The sequence below is a fragment of the Hydra vulgaris genome, chromosome 09 (assembly GCF_038396675.1).
Source record: "Hydra vulgaris chromosome 09, alternate assembly HydraT2T_AEP".
NCBI lineage: Eukaryota > Metazoa > Cnidaria > Hydrozoa > Anthoathecata > Hydridae > Hydra > Hydra vulgaris.
The window spans coordinates 17,374,318-17,391,477 of NC_088928.1; positions in this window are offsets into that span (position 1 = coordinate 17,374,318).

A 17,160-nucleotide genomic window follows, 5' to 3' on the forward strand; every position below is an offset into this window, starting at 1 on the left:
CACAAAAAACAGTACGAGTTAGCGAATGGTCCAACTACCATGGTACGACTAAAGCAGATGATTTAATAGTAAGTTGATAAAGAAAGTTAAAGGAGATGAAAAAATCATTCGACTCAACAAAGTTCGAGTAATCTGATGTTAGACGATTTCAAGGGACCAAATGAAACAGTTCAAGATAACAATAGCTTGAGTTAACCGGTGTTCGACTTACCGGAAATAAGCAGTATAATTCATAAGCAACAAATTCCTTCGGTTAACTCGAACTTTTTGTATGGGATAAAAAGAAATCAAAATATTTAGATTAATTTTTTTTTAGAATTTTGTATATATATTTCCATATAAAACATTAATAACAATGGCCTAGTATTTTCTATATTTTTTTGTTTCATATTGATCAGAATAAGACGTAAAATAATGCTACAACTATTAATTTTACAAAATAAATCATAATGAAATACCATTAAAAAAAGCAATTCTTTTTTCGGTGTTAATAAATTTCTTAATAAAAGATGCTTGTAGATGCATTTGAAGTCATTGTGTTGCTAAACTTTTTTCAATATAATCTTTGACTGAACAACATGAATACAATTAGCAACTTCATTCACTGAAAATCTTTTATTAGTATAATCCAGTAGCGTAGCGACAATAAATGGGCTTCCCTCAAAACTTAACTCCGGGGCCCTAAATTTCTCTTCTGTTCCCTAAGCCCCCTTCCCACCTTCTTGACCAAAAATTGTACATGAAAACAAAAACCTTATTTCAAAACACAATTTTGTTATAAAAACCACGATGTTACAGCATGTTAGTGTAGCATGATAAAAATCTAATGAAAGTGTTTTTTTCTTTTATTGCTGAGTGAATGATCAACTTATCTATATATTATATCATAATTTGTTATTGTGGAAACTTGTAAAATACGGAAATGCGAAGATTTTCAATGTGTAAAATGCAGGAGTTTAGTGCAAGAAATATATAATAACTTAAACCCTATCGCTGCCCCAACCCAATTGGGGTGCGTGGGTGAGCCTAGCCACGACTCTATATATATATATACTTATCATAATTTTATTACTTTTTTATTGAATTGTAAATTTACAATAGTTCCTTTTTTAATGATTTAATTTTAAAATTCTGTTATTTCGCAGAATTGAGTGGATTTTCTCATTTAAGCGAGCAATTTCACAAGATGAACATATTTTGATTACCTTTCAATGTAAAAACCTTGCTAATTATAGTTAGTTTCCATATAGTTGCACGATAGCTGTACGACAGTGATCATGTAACAACAGTGTCCTACGACTAGAGTTGCCAGATGTCCGGTTTTTACGAAGAAGAATACAGTAAAAAATGTAATTTTTACGGCTTTCGCGCAGTATTCTCCTCCGTAAAAGCCGGATGTCTGGGGTCTCTACCTTCGACCTAATATTTCTATTAAACTAAAAACTTTTATTTTGTTTACATTTTATTTTTGAAAAATATTGGTTGTTTATTACCAACCAATAAGAATATTGTACACCGCGCAAAAATAGAATCAGCTAATCATATTTTAGGGTCGTGCGACAATTGTCGTAGAGAATTTTTCTTTACGACACCTACGACAGAGAACTTTTTCTATCTCTACAACACCAATAGCAAATCCATAAAACAATTTTGCAAGACAAAATTTGTCGCACGACAGGTGTTTCCAAATGGTCGCGCGACCGTCTAGTGACTGTCCTGCGACCATTTTAAATATACGGAAACCTACCTTAACGGGTTAATTATAATTGCATAAAACATCCATCAAAAGTTATTTTTTAAAACATAAGCGTTTACTGCTGCATTCTTTTTAGACTTAGAAGTCGAATCAAAGCACTTCCCGTTAATTTTCAAACCTATGTTTTTATACGATTCTTAATTAGCATAAAGTTCTCTATCTTAATCAATCGTAAAAAAAAGTGGGAGAGGGAACTGAAATAGAGCTAAGAAACGCTAATAAAGCAAATAAAAAGGCTAAAACAAACAAATAAAAAGATCAAACAAAAAGAAACACTGGGTTGCTGTTTTATTTTTAAAGCTTTAAAAAGGTTAAAAAAATTAAAAAAAAAGAAAAAGAAAAGAAAAACTAAAAAAGACATGAAACTTTACATGCTAAAAAAAATTGAAGAAATATAAACCAAAGTGCATAAATCTATAACAAGAATATAAACGTTTAAAAAAAAAGAACTACTCACACAGTTGTTTGAAATTTGTTTTCAACTTCGTGGTTTTACTCTAACAACGCGAGTAAAGTAGAAAAAAGTCCATTATACCGGTGTCGCGTTAAATAAGTAAGCAAACGTAACGCATGCGTAGATAAGGCGTTAAGCTTCCGTTAGGTAGGTTAAATCTATCGTTTAATTCATCGTTCCTAACTCTTCATTAATTTATTCTAATTATACAGGAATAAACTATTTTTTTTTTTTTTTTTTGAAATTTAGGTGCCCCAAGAAAACCTAACGGTCTTGTCACAGATCACCGCGGAAGTACATTTAACCAGGAAGTTTACGCCTCCTTCCTTACCGTGACGCGAAAATATTTCTAGAGCTCGTTTCGAGCCTCGATCTCCTGCTTCTTAAGCAAGCGCACTAACTGCTGCGCCACGGCCGCACAATGCCGCCATTATGGAGCCACGGCCGCACAATACCGCCATTATGTGCGCCACAACCGCACTATACCGCCATTATGGAGGACAAACAATCGTAAAAAAAAATAAACAAGTATTTATGCTATGTCAACAGAAAGCGAGTATTTGTCTAAGCTTGATAACAATGCAAAGCAAAGATATTTAAAAAAATTAGTTTTATAGGTCACGTTGACGCATAGTTTCTTAAAGATAAGGGTTTCTCTGACAATATAGATAATTATGCAAATATTACTTATCCTGATATTGCAAACTGTTTTTTATTTGCTCCAAGTCCTCTAACTAAAGATCAATTAAGGGCATATAAAGCTCTCGATTCTTATAATCAATTTGTATCAGGTTGGGTTGTGAATGTGGGTGTAAAAGAATTTTAGAAATATGTTCTTATTCACGGCAGGATAGGTTTTTTAAATATTAGTTCTATATAGAAATTTAAACAGCATTCATACTTTATTTTTTTTTCAATTTTTAACATCTTAGGTAAAACATTCTCAGCAAATGAGCGATGTATCCTTACGCCCAAGGGTTATTTCTGAAAAATCAGGTAGTATAGTTTGTGCACATTGCAATTGTATGACTGGTCAGAAGAAAGCTGCTCACATATTGGTGCAGTACTATTTTATATTGAATGTGCAGTTAACATCAAAAGTTCAAAAACATGTACTGAGGAAAAAGCCTATTGGTTACTACCACGCTCTAAAAATATCGTATACAAGTCTGTCGCAGATATTGATTTTACCTCACCCATTGCAATGTAACTTAAACAATAAAGTACATGGAATAGATAATAACAAAAAAAAACACCTCGAAAAACTATTTCTATTCCAACAAAGGAAGAAACTGATAAATTTTTTTTTGACTTAAGCCAATGTGGAACCAAACCAGGTGTTCTTTCTATTGTCCCTGGGTTTACTAAATCTTTTGAACCGACAATAATAACAGACAAATATCCTGAATCTTTGTCTGATATTATCAGAACAATAATATTTTTTCAAACTATGAAGAACTCTTAAATGCTTGTAAAAAGTGAAAACTTATAATATCTATTGAGAAAAATGTAATTGTGTTGAGTAAAAATGTTGAGAGTGTAACACAACTTCAGACAAAAACTAAAAACTGGTTTTACTTTAGAGCAGGTTGTATCACTGCTTCAAAATTTATTTATGTATGCTGTGCTAATATCACCCAACCACCAATCTGTTTGATTATGCAAATTTGTTATCCCATTCAAGCAAACTTTTGCACAGTAGCAACAAAATGTAGACATGATCAAGAAAATGAAGCTTTTGTTTTGTATTATACCGTGGAAAAAAAACACTCTTTTTCAATGCAAAATTGTGGTTTTTTTATTTCAGTTCAACAACCTTTCCTCGGAGCAGATGCAATTGTAAATAGTGATTGTTACGGAAATGGCTGTTTAGAGATAAAGTGTCCCTATAGTGGGAGAGATAAATACATCATCGATTTATTAAGTTATAAAATTTCTCGAGAATAGTTAGGGTTATGTAGCTCTCAAAAAATCACATAAATATTACAATCAAGTTCAGTGTCAACTATATCCTTCATCAAGTAACTACTGTGATTTTTATATTTGGACATCAAAGGACTGGTATTGTGAAAGGATATTGCGGATTATGAATATGGGAAAAAATATAATAAAATGTAAAAAATATTTTGAAGAATGTATTTTACCTGAACTATTTGATAAGTTTTACAGCAAGAAAAATCATTATAACAAAGAAATACCAGATAAAAATTAACTTATAATAATAGAGCACAACTACTTTAAAAAAGGAAAACAAACTTTTTAATGAGCATGATTACTGCAAAAAATAAGTTTGAAATATTTTGAAATATGTATTGTATTTTAATAAAAATATTTTAGTTTTGATTATAAATTTTAGTTTTAGTTAACAACTCAATCTCTTTAAATGTTTATAACTATTCCCCTGGATCAATTGAATCACGTGTATTTATCATAAAATTGAATCACGTGTATTTATCATAAAATTGAATCACGTGTATTTATCATAAAATTGAATCACATGTATTAACTAAAGAAGAACAAGCAATAACAATTTTGTCTAGTGTGCATAATCCAGAATCTTTTGTATATAAGTAGTCTAATGGCATAATACTTTATAGAACTTTATATTTGTTACATAACAAACCAATAACTCTCTCCATGTGTACATGAACAAAAGAGATTTTTCGGGTTGATTCTACATCTAAACAAGATAATTGAAGTTTCCCTTTTGTAAGTCCCGGAATCTTTAATATTCCACAAAAAAAGCCAACACTATCAGCAATATTAAAACCTCTATCAGCTAAAACAATATTTCCAGGAAGTATGTTTTTTTGAAAAATTGAACAATGGTCTGTTAGGTATTTATCACTGACACGTCCTCCCCAAGCCTTAGAAACAAATGTTATCACACCTAGTGAGCTTACACCTATTAAGAATTTAACAGTATTATGATGCTTGTATTGAGACCAAGTTGTTGGTCTTGCGTGTAGATCAGATGGTTTATTTATGAACATTTTAAAACAATTTATTATACAGCCACTTTTGTTTGTTAATATTTTCGGAAAAATAAAGGCATAGTTGCAATAAGTTTATTGTGACTAGGCCATTTAATTAAATATTTAATCTGAAGCACATAATATCAGTCCATCTTGAAAATAATTTTGAGGAAGTTGATTTTGAAATTTCAAATCTATAAGCAAGGTCTCTGATAGATAGATTTAGTCGTAATCTCATTAGTATTCAAGAAAACTCTTCGAGTAGGATTAAACTGAGTTTTCATTTTCGTTGACAATAGGCTTCAAAAAGTTAAACAAACATCATAAAATTTTCAAATTTGGTAATCCAGTGAAAAAATTACTCTTGAATCTGTATCAAACCACTTAATAGTTCATAAACTAGCTTGTTTTTTATATATGCTCTTTTTCTATTTAATTGATATTTTCAACAATAACATCTGTTTGAACACTAACATCTACTAAGTTTTTGTTATCAATTGTGACATTTTTTTGTTATCAATTGTGATTGTTGAACTCCAAACTTAAACTTTTTGTGCCCTAGACTTAGTGATGGAACCCAATCAGGATCATTCTTTGAGAAAAGTGAAGGTTTACCTAAATAAAAAAAGAAAAATGTTGAACATGTAATGGCATTATATATTCAAAGTTATAAAAATAAATTAAAGGTAAAAATTTTACCTGTAATAAAATGGTCGCTGCAGATTCGAGTGTGTAGAACTTCAGAATTACAACTTTTGTTAACTACTTTTGGTAAAACGATTAGAATGATTGAACACCCGAATACAGCACAAAAGTTCACCATATTATAATATTTTTTTCTGTAACAAATATTTCCATATTTATATATGGGACTTTAATTTGAAAAAAAAAAAACATTAATCATATAAAAAAAATTTATTTATTTTGCATTCGTTAATATATAGATAAACATAAAATATATATACTATACAATACTATGAATATAATAATAAGAAATTTAGTTCCGTTGGCTTAGTTGTCCTCCATAATGGCAGAATTTGAAGCAAAACTTCTTAATTATTTCATGACGGTGAATAAGTAGCCTTGTTTCCTTTAAGTGTAAACTCAAAAAACAAAAATTATTATATTTTTAAATTTTTTTAAAGTTATATAAATAAAATGCCAGTCTATAATTACTCTGTTGAAGATGTTTGGCAATATGTCTCTGATGGAATAATAAATTATTATAATAAAAAAATGTCAACTTTGTGATATGTGTATATATAACCCATTATTTAAGTTAAGCTTTTATATTATTCATGATTAAGAGTTATTATTGTGTATGTGATATTATTGTATGTTTCTGAAGTTAATTTTGTACTTCATCTCTGCATCTCAAAACCCACTAGACTTGTAGACTTATTTGTCAATTTTGCTCAGAACTATTAGTCAATTTTGTTATATACTTAAGTATTGCAATTAAGTACTACAAGATATACTTATTGAAAACAATTTAAGATTAAATTAACTGTAAATTTATTATGGATTTAAACTTAATTTTCAAAAAGTGACCTTAGGTACAATGTACTTAGGGCCACTAATTTTTAAACCCTTCTACTTGATAGAACTTTATTAGTATAAGTCAATATACTTATTTTAATACAAAGTAATTAGTATAGAGATGTGATTGCATCGGTTTCGCCATTTTTAGACAAGTCTGGGTCCTTGAATTTGGGCATTGAAAAAATCTGGCCATGGGTATACAAACTTTCCCTAAACCTTATTATGGACCTCATGCCTTAACAAAACTTGGAAAAATATATATTATTACAATTACTGATCATTGAAGTAAATATCCAAAGCATCCAACTACCGGCCAGTCTCGCTCACTTCCATACCTTGCAAAATTATGGAAAGTATTTTACAAAAAAGAATAATGAAACACTGCGTTGCTAATGGTCTAATTTCTCCAAATCAGCATGGCTTTGTTCATAGTAAGGGATATGTATCAAACCTTTGATACACATCCCTTACTATGAACAAAGCCATGCTGATTTGGAGAAATTAGACCATTAGAAACTCGGGATATTATGAAGCAACTCACTGCAGACGCGCAGTAGACGTCATTTACACAGACTTTGCAAAGGCGTTTGACAAAGTACCACATAAACGCCTTCTTCATAAGCTGAGAGCGTACGGTATTCAAGGCGCTCTTCTTGACTGGATCACAGCTTGGCTAACCAATCGATGTCAACGAGTGGTTATAAACGGCATTACTTCTGAATGGAAAGCAGTCACTAGTGGAGTGTCTCAAGGCTCGGTCTTGGGCCCATTGCTATTCGTAATCTTTGTAAACGACCTGCCGGACAGTATTACTCATCATATAAAACTGTTTGCCGACGACAGCAAAATAATAGGGATAATTAAAAAGGAGTCGGACAACATCACTCTCCAAGACAACGTTGACAGAGCAGTGAAATGGTCACATATTTGGCTCTTGCATTTCAACGTTGAGAAATGCAAAGTAATGCATGTTGGGCGCGGATGTAACAAGTCAACGTGCAAATACTCAATGACGGGTGCCGTCGACGTTTGGTCGACGGCACCCGTCGTCCTCTCGAAGAAACCGCAGTCGAAAGAGACCTTGGTGTGATGGTCTCGAATGACCTTAACGTTAGACCGCAAATAGAGTCAGCCGCATCAGTAGCAAATAGAGTGCTAGAGCGACTCAAAAAAACATTTCGCAGTCGCAATTTTTATTTATGGCGCACTCTGTATCTCACTTACATTCGCCCCCATCTTGAGTTTGCTGTACAAGCCTGGTCACCGCATTTAAAATCAGACATTGCCATTCTCGAGCAAGTCCAACATCGAGCAACAAAAACAATATCGACTATTAAACACATGATCTATGAAGATCGACTCCAACGGCTCGGTTTAACAACTCTTGAAGAAGGCCGCAAAAGAGCAGATCTTATCGAGCAATTCAATATCACTCGTAAACTCGAGCTTGTTAGTTTTGTCGTTCCGCAAAAAATTTCAAAAAGTAAAGATAAGTATATTCTAAGAGGCCATAATCATAAACTAGAACGTCAGATGGTAAAAAACTGCGAGGAGCGGTATAACTTTTTTTCAAATAGAATTGTCGCCCCATGGAATGCGCTTTCGCAAGAAGCAGTGAACGCTCAATCCATCAACGCTTTCAAAAACAACATAAGAAAGTAACTTAATAGATACAATTGCTGCTTTGTCTGTGGCTTCTGTATCTCCATGTTCGTCAGCATAGGGGGGCCTGGTGTAGCACCTTTTCATCAAATTATAAATAGATTATTGTATTTGTATTTGATCACTGAATAATAATAATAGAAAAAAAAAAAATATATATATATATATATATTGAAAAATTAACAAACTTTAAAAAACTCTAACGTTCTTGATTATTTGATAAAGTCTGCTTCTTTTCCTCAAACCAATCAACAAGAAAAAGGTTCAGAGTTTAAACTGGTAATGGTAAAGCTTTGTAAAAAGCTATTTGTTAATGATAGTATCATTGTAAAAGAGGGCTGTCGAAGTTCAAATTTTTCTAAAGTTTTTAAAGTTCTTTTAAGTTTGTCAATACAGTCTAAAAACAAGTTCTTCAATATTTTAAGAGACTCATCTGGTTGGCTTGATGGCACCTTGATTGATATAGCACAGTCTGTTTTTATATCAGTTTTCTAAAATATTTGGGTTTCCAAGTTTAAAATACCTGGGTTTTTTGTGAATTTTTAGTTATTATAATTCAGGTGGTTTTTCAGAAAGTTACAGTATTATGCAAATGATTAATGATAGAAAATCATATTTGGTGGTTCTAAGTAATGCGTCCTGATGTTGTTTCACATTCGAAGTGTGTTTAGTTTTAGATTTACTTTTTAATAGTTTAAGTAAAGATGATGCACTTTTGTTAGTGCATAGAGTTGCATATGAAAATGATTGTGATCTTTTCGAAAAAGGAAATGCAACAGCTTTGTGTAGCAGTATCAAACCAAATTTAATAATATGAAAAGATCATTATCATTAACTATATGTATATATAACTATATATAATATAACTATATATAATATAAATATAAACTATATATAATAATTATATGTAATTATATAGTAACTGTATAATAACTATAATAATTTTTATTAATAAATAATCTATAATAAAATATATAATTAAATATGAGACAACATTATCTGAAATGTATTGAGAATGGTAAATTAGAGATGTTTCTTTTTGTTAGTGTGTTATATAGTCATAAAAGTTGTGCCTTTAGTACTATCATTGTTGTGAAAGTATCCTATTATTTCTGCTGTTTTTGTTTTTGTTTTTATGACTTATTTGAATATTTAAATTTAATCAATATACATAAATACGTTTTTTTGTTTTTTATTGCTGGTTTGTTTATGTGCCTTATGTTTTAGTTAATATTTAAAAAGTTCATTACTTATTTTATTTTTGTAAGTGTCTTATAGATGTCTAAAATAATACATTTGGCTAATTTAGGTCAACTATTGCTTTTTCTTTATTTTGTTATTGGCATGATGATTTATTTTGCTCACTTTGTAGTTGTTTATTTCTTACTGTTATCAGTTATTCAATTTATCAACTAGGGTTATCGATATAAGTATACTTATATCGACTTATATCTTACCTGTAGGCTAGAGTAATAACTATTATCATTATTTTTCGTTACAAAACTGAAACCCTTTACATTAGAGGAACAATTGTAGGTAGATGACAGTAGCAACATCAATTTTTAAAAAAATTGAAAAAAGTTCCCCCACCTTTTTTTTTTTTTTGTGCACACATCGCACAGTTTGACTATCGGTTTCAATTTCACACTGACTTTTTATATGACGTTCTATACTGCTTTTAAGCACATTCCAGTCAGCTGTTTCCATTTGTTTATAAACAAGACATTTACCGATGGTAGTTAGTTTAGTAGTTTGTTAATAGATGTTGTTTATCATCTTTGTTTTGATCCCAACTATACCGTGTGAAGTGTGAACTCGTTTGAATATTTTTGTTTTCAGTGCAAGATTGTCAATAAAATGTCTTATAGAAATTCCAGCAACAGTGTAAAGTCAAACAGGTATATTTGGATGAAGAATCTACCCTTCTTTTCTAAACAGAAAAGGAATCCAAGTATTCCATCTGTTGAAAAGCTAACCAATCTCACACGGATGCCGACAAATCGTCAAATTCTTAGAAACTTCACTTTTCTGTTCAGCAGCGAAAAACGGCGACTGGATCGAATCGAAATTATGATTACGGATATAGAATTGCTCTGGAGGGAAATTCTAGACTTTCCACTATTATCCAGCGCACTCATCAGAAAGAAGCTCAATAGTCTGATTGATCTATATGACAAAAACAAAAAGAAACCGTCTGATAAATTCACTGCAACACCTTCTCAGTTATTTGATGTCACTAACGTTAATGGAGAATGGAAAAGCACGGAGGTTAAATAGCTCTACCAGAGGCAAGTTAAGAGTGGAGGAAAGATTGGTTATTCAATGGTCAAACAAACCCCTTTGGAATCAATCCACCCAAGAAAACGAATCCGACTATCAACAACTCAACCTCAAGCCAGCTCTTCTCAATCCCAACCCACACAAACACATGATAGTGACTCACAATCTTCAGATTCTGAAACCTCTGATTCTTCAACCGAGTCGCCAACCTCTTCTTCCACGTCATCTTCTCCTGAATGCAAACCGAAATACCAAAGATCAAGCACTACAACAGCGGGTTTACTAGTACTGAAAAACAACAATTCTACACATAAAGCACATGACGTTCTTGCAACCATTGCTGAACATGGTCATGATGTGCCGGTTCCAAGTCAAGCGGGTGTCTGGAAACGTGTAATCTCTGAAGGACAGAAAATGAAAACCAAAATTGTTCAAAAACTTCAAAGCAAAGATCTCTATTATTTCCAGTTTGATGGTAAAAGAATGCAAGGGGAAGAGTATCAAGTCGTTCTGCTGAAAAATTTGACAACCGAAATCAACCTCGGTATTCTTAAATGTGAGAGTAGTTCTGCCGCGGCCATTCACAAGGAACTACATCAGCTAATTGATGAATACGTTGCTTGGGAAAATATTCGCATGATAATCTAAGACACGACCGCAGTAAATACTAGTCGTTTGCACGGGATTGTAAAGCTTATACAGGATGATGTCTTGAGCAAGGGTTTTCAGAAGCCACAATATATTGGCTGTCAGCACCATGTGCTCAACCTCCTTCTGAAGCATGTCATGGATTTTCTTATTCAAGAGCCAACGACCAAACCAGAACTCAACTATTCCTTCATTAACAAATTAACAGAAAACTATGTCTCTCTTCAGGCTGATTACCACCTCGTTGCGACAGATGATGTTAACAAAGACGAGAACCCTGGATGGCGAGATGATTTTAAGTTCTTGTATGAACTATGTCAGGCATATCGTCATTACAAAACAACATCACGTTGGCCTAGAATCAGCTGGAAGAAACTCCCAAATTTACACCAGGCAAGATGGAACTCACGTGCGATATATGCTATTATAGCATTATTTCTGATACCAGTGGCGCAGTATCCTCGCTCCAGCATGCGACTTCATCTGCTACGAATCGGCAAATGCTTGGTTCCATTCGCAACACTACAATGAAGCGTCCTTCAATGAACTGATTACCTATCTCATGAAGATAAAATGCAAGAAAGCAGTTAAGTGTTTGGAGACGCATTGGTCAGTCGAAGAATCATTAATTGACATTCCCAGATCTAACCAAATTGCTCCATCTAAATTGATGGAGGAACTTCATGCAAAATCAAAAAAATTGAATTTTTGAACTTGAAGTTCATAGCAAAAACTATTTTTTAAACATTTCTTGTACATTTTGGACAAATTGCTAGCTGTTCTGTATCTTATTTGTTAATAAAAGTTGCTTAATTATTACTATTACTCTTTTGAATAAAGCAAAAACACATGTCATTTTTAAAAAAAATTATTTTTTCACTTTTTTCTTCCGAACAAGGAGGGGGGGACTTTTTTTAAAAAAAAATCAAAAATGCAATTTATATTCGTCAATTACTCATAAACTTTCCTCGATTGCAAGTGGTTTCATAAAAAAATTTTTTTGTTATCACACTACTGTAGGCACATAGCCTGAAAATTTTAAAACAACCATATTCTAAAATGTTATATATCATTAAAAAGCCCTTTAATACAGAATTTTAAAGGTGAAAAAATTATAAAAAACGAACAATTAGACAAAAAGTTATGTCGTTTTTAGTACCAAAAATTTGATATGGGGATTTGTTGAGGAAATTGTGGTCAAAATTTAGTTTTTCTTAACCTAAATTGTTATAACTTTGCTAAATATTATCGAAATGCCTAAAACTTGGTATGAAAAGGTAAGTATAACAGTGGGCTACAAAATTAAAATAGCCTCTGCTCACTGGGCCTATCCAGGGGGCTAGAGGGGGTGCCGAATCACCACCTATATCACCTAAAAAAACATTTTTCTTCCATAATAGAGCGTCTTTTTGTGAAATTAGTTATTTCTATATATAACTTTTATTATAATTTGCTCCTACACCACCACTTCATATAAAAGGTGTATCTTTGTGTTAGGGTGGATATGAAGAAGATAGTCAACACACCCTATTATCAAAAACAATTCATTCTTATAAACATTTTTATATACAGATATATACAGATTAATAAAGTTTAATTCCTCTAGTTTTTGAAAAATATCCATGTTACTATATAATTCATTAAAATAAATCAAAAAAATATGCTTTTTCATCACTGTCGAAATACAAACTTCAAAAAGCATGGCACAGAATTTTAGTACTAATATCAGTTCCGTAAAACGCGGAATTCTACGTACCTAATATAAGATATATTTAATAGGTACAGTAAATAAAGTCAATTAATAAAAAATTGTCTTTTGTTTTTTTCTGCGAAAAAATCAGAATACTTTCCTTACTCTGCGAATGAACTAACAATTACAATAAACTTCCTTGAGAGATGACTATTTTATTTAGTATCATAAATACGGGTGAATGACCTAAAAAAAAAGCTTTTTCTTAAAAATACGTTTCATTGTCATATCTTTCTTTTTTTTTTTTTTTTTAAATATAATTGTAATTAAAAACTTAATTACAATTATTTAGGTATAATACTAGTTTCTTGTGTATTCTTTACTAATGTAATAAACTAATATCTAATTAGTTTAATTAACATTTTTTTATTATTTAATTTAAATAAGATAAAAATTTTAAGTTTAATTATTTAGAAATTAGTTTATTAACATTAGTAAAGAACACACAAGAAACTAGTATTATACCTGAATCTAGTAGTTATTCACTAGGTTTCACTAATAGGTTATAACTAGTTATAACCTATTAGTGGAACCTATTAGTGGAACCTATTAGTGGAACCTATTAGTGGAACCTATTAGTGGAACCTATTAGTGGAACCTACTAGTGGAACCTATTAGTGGAACCTATTAGTGGAACCTATTAGTGGAACCTATTAGTGGAACCTATTAGTGGAACCTATTAGTGGAACCTATAGGTGGAACCTATAAGTGGAACTACTATAGTAGTTAACTACTAGTTTCTAGCAAGCAATCTTTGGAAAAACCTCTCAGTTTCTTTGCATATGATAATAACACTTATGGTTGGTTTAATCAATCCTCCTGTCTCAGAATTTTAAAAAGCTATTTTGTTTAAAATGAAAAGGAAGTACTAATGTATTCTGACAATTGATGGAGATAATTTTTTTTTATGTCATTTTAGCTACATATCCAGCAATATATGAGACAAAAGCTTTTTTGTATTCAAATAGATTGCTGCAGTTTGGAATATCTGCATAATCGTGGTCACAATTAGTTGGTTTTCTCTCCAACAAATCATATTTTCTTATCAATTCAATTTCGCCAGATATTTTAGTACTGGAGTCAGCAAAAGAAAACTTTAAAACTTTAAATATATGAGTTTTATCTCTAATGCTGCAGTTTCCATTTGAAAATTAAATGGTACTTCGCATCAAGAGTTGTTTATATGTGGCTGTGAATTGTTGGCAATTGATATTGTTGTTAAACATTCTTGCAAATCTCACAGCTCCAATAAAGAGCTTGTAAGATGATTTTGACTGAGCTTATATGTTAAATAATTTTATGGTGAACCTTTTATTTCTATTCAGTTGAGAAATATATCTTAAACAGATTTAATTGCTGCCAAATATTCAATGAAATCTGTTTTTAGGCTAGACAAGATCATTTGCGTAACAGTTAATCTCTTGAAGGCTAATGATGTTATTATATGCCATGTCAAGAAATAGAAACCAAAGAGTCTTGTTACATGCATACAAAGCTGACTTGTATCCTTTGGGAATTAGGCTTCTTGAATTTAATATGTCATATAATCAATCTATTATGCAAGTAAACTCAACAGCATATTTACAAAATTATTTAGCTGCTACATACAGTTCATTCATACAAAAAAAGTCAGCAAACTATAATATGCAACCATAATACTTAACAGTAACTTAAATAAATGTGTTTTTACATACATTTGTATCATCAATTGTATTGAATGATTATCCTTTAAATTATAAGAAATGATTATTTACTTTTTATTTGTTTTAAAAGTTGTTCTAATTAACTATAATTCAAACCTGTTTTTTTTTTTACCAGTATAAGTGACACTTTTCACAAAATTGAGAATGTAAAATTGTAGGAAAACATGATTACTGCTTACCATGCTGTTATGTTATTAACTTTCTCGTCTACAGCATTGGGTAACTAAGAACTAAAAGGTACATAAATTATATATAAAACTAAAATTGTAAATTTCACTAATGCCATTTAATAATAAATTCAATTATTAAAAAAGATAATTTTTTTTCTCTAATATATAAAAAATTCATTTTTTTTCTCATATTTTTTACAAATTTATTAGTCTTATTTAATTAATTTCTTTTGTATTTTGATTAGCCATATAAATGTATATCAGTTTCAGCGCTAGGAAATAAAATCGCCGCCATCTTAGAACGCCAATTTTGGCTTCAACTTTTTTCGGAAAAAACAATAGAATCCGCTATCCAATTACATTTTGAGATCAGTGGACTTACAGGGTTATTCCATAATTAAAACCACTTTATTCAATAATTAAAACCACTTTATTCTATAATTAAAATCACTTTATTCCATAATTAAAACCACTTTATTCCATAATTAAAACCACTTTATTTTAAAATATATAAACTTAAAAAAATTGCCCAAGTATGACACAAGAAAAAAAGACCCGAATTGAAATTACTAACGAAACGATTAAAAATGTTAGAAGATATTTAGATTTTGAAAATTCTAATAAAGAAGTTTAAGAATTAACCAACTTATCCTTCAGCTGTGTACCTAAATTAATTAAAAAAATTAATGATGGCTTAACAGATAAGGAAATATTAGGTGCCAAAAGAGGGCCGAAATTTAAGGATAACAGTATAATAAAAAATAAAATAGCCACACATTTAAATAATGACAGTAGTTAAGTTCAGCAAGAAATTGTAGAAAATTTAAATAATATTGGAATCAATTGCTCACAAAATTATGCAAGTAAAATTTAAAAAAAAAAGGGATATACTAGAAAGAGGCTAAAGTACCAATTGAAAGAAATTCTCCGAGAATTTTAGACGCCAGGCAATTATTTGCAAGAGAATTAGCAAATTATAATTATGACTAATTAGTATTTTTAGATGAAACAGGTTTTAACCTGCACACCACTACTAATTAAGGATATTCATTGGTAAATCAAAAAGTATATGTTATTGTCCCAGCCAGCAAAGGTGTAAATATTAGCTTGATGATGGTTAATAGTATTAATGGAATAGTTTCTTATGAGTTAAGTGATGGTACTTATAATAATTCAGAAAGATTTAAAAATTTTATTACACAAAATCTTATTCCATATTTCAGAAGCAATCCAAATCACGTTCTTATCATTGGATAATTGTAAATTTAATCACAGCAGAGATGTGTTGAGATTATTAAATGAAAATCGAATTATATTCAAGTTTTTACCTGCCTCTTCTCCCCAATTAAATCCCATAGAGGAAGTTTTTGGTGAAATAAAAACAATTTATAAGAGAATGAAACCATTGGCAAAAACAAGAAACACGATAAAAGAGCGCGTTTGCTATCTACTAGACACCCGATCAGGTAGTTTTGCTATTTTTTACGAGCATCTTAGGCAATATTTATTGTTGGCGTTGTCTAGAAATTCTTTCATTTAAAAATAAATATCGAACTTGAAAAAATGTGTGGAAAATGTTTTTTATAATTTTTCATAATTTATTTGTTTTATTAAATATCTTTAATCTTGTAATAAAATGGTTTTAATTATGAAATAAAGTGATTTTAATTATGGAATAAAGTGGTTTAGATTGTGGAATAAAGTGGTTTTAATTATGGATAACACTTGTAATACGTTAATAAGTATCTGTAAACTAACGCAAGCGCAGAATACCATTTTGTCAAATTAAACGATCTACTTTATTTAATGTGACACTGGGGAAGTAAAAAACATAGAAATTCATCAAGCGGCAAAGTTCGATGCAATTTTTAATCGTCTCAGGAGTATGCTTGTAACCGACAATAAAAAAAACTAATTTACTGAACAAAACAACAAAAATTCACTGAAATTGTTTTATTAAAACATTAAATCAATTATTCAAAGGATACACTACATAGTTTTAACCATTTGTAACTATAATTATTTAACATGTATACTCAAACTCGGTAGTTAAATAAAATCATTTTATTTTAAATGCTTAGTTAAAGCTTCTATTAGTTAAAGCTTCTTTTTTGCTTTGAATCATAACACGACGTTTGATTAAAAAGGTAACTAAAACAGTTTAAAAAAAATCAAAAAAAAAAAGTTTCTAAATAACTAAAGCTTAAATTTTAATTAGCT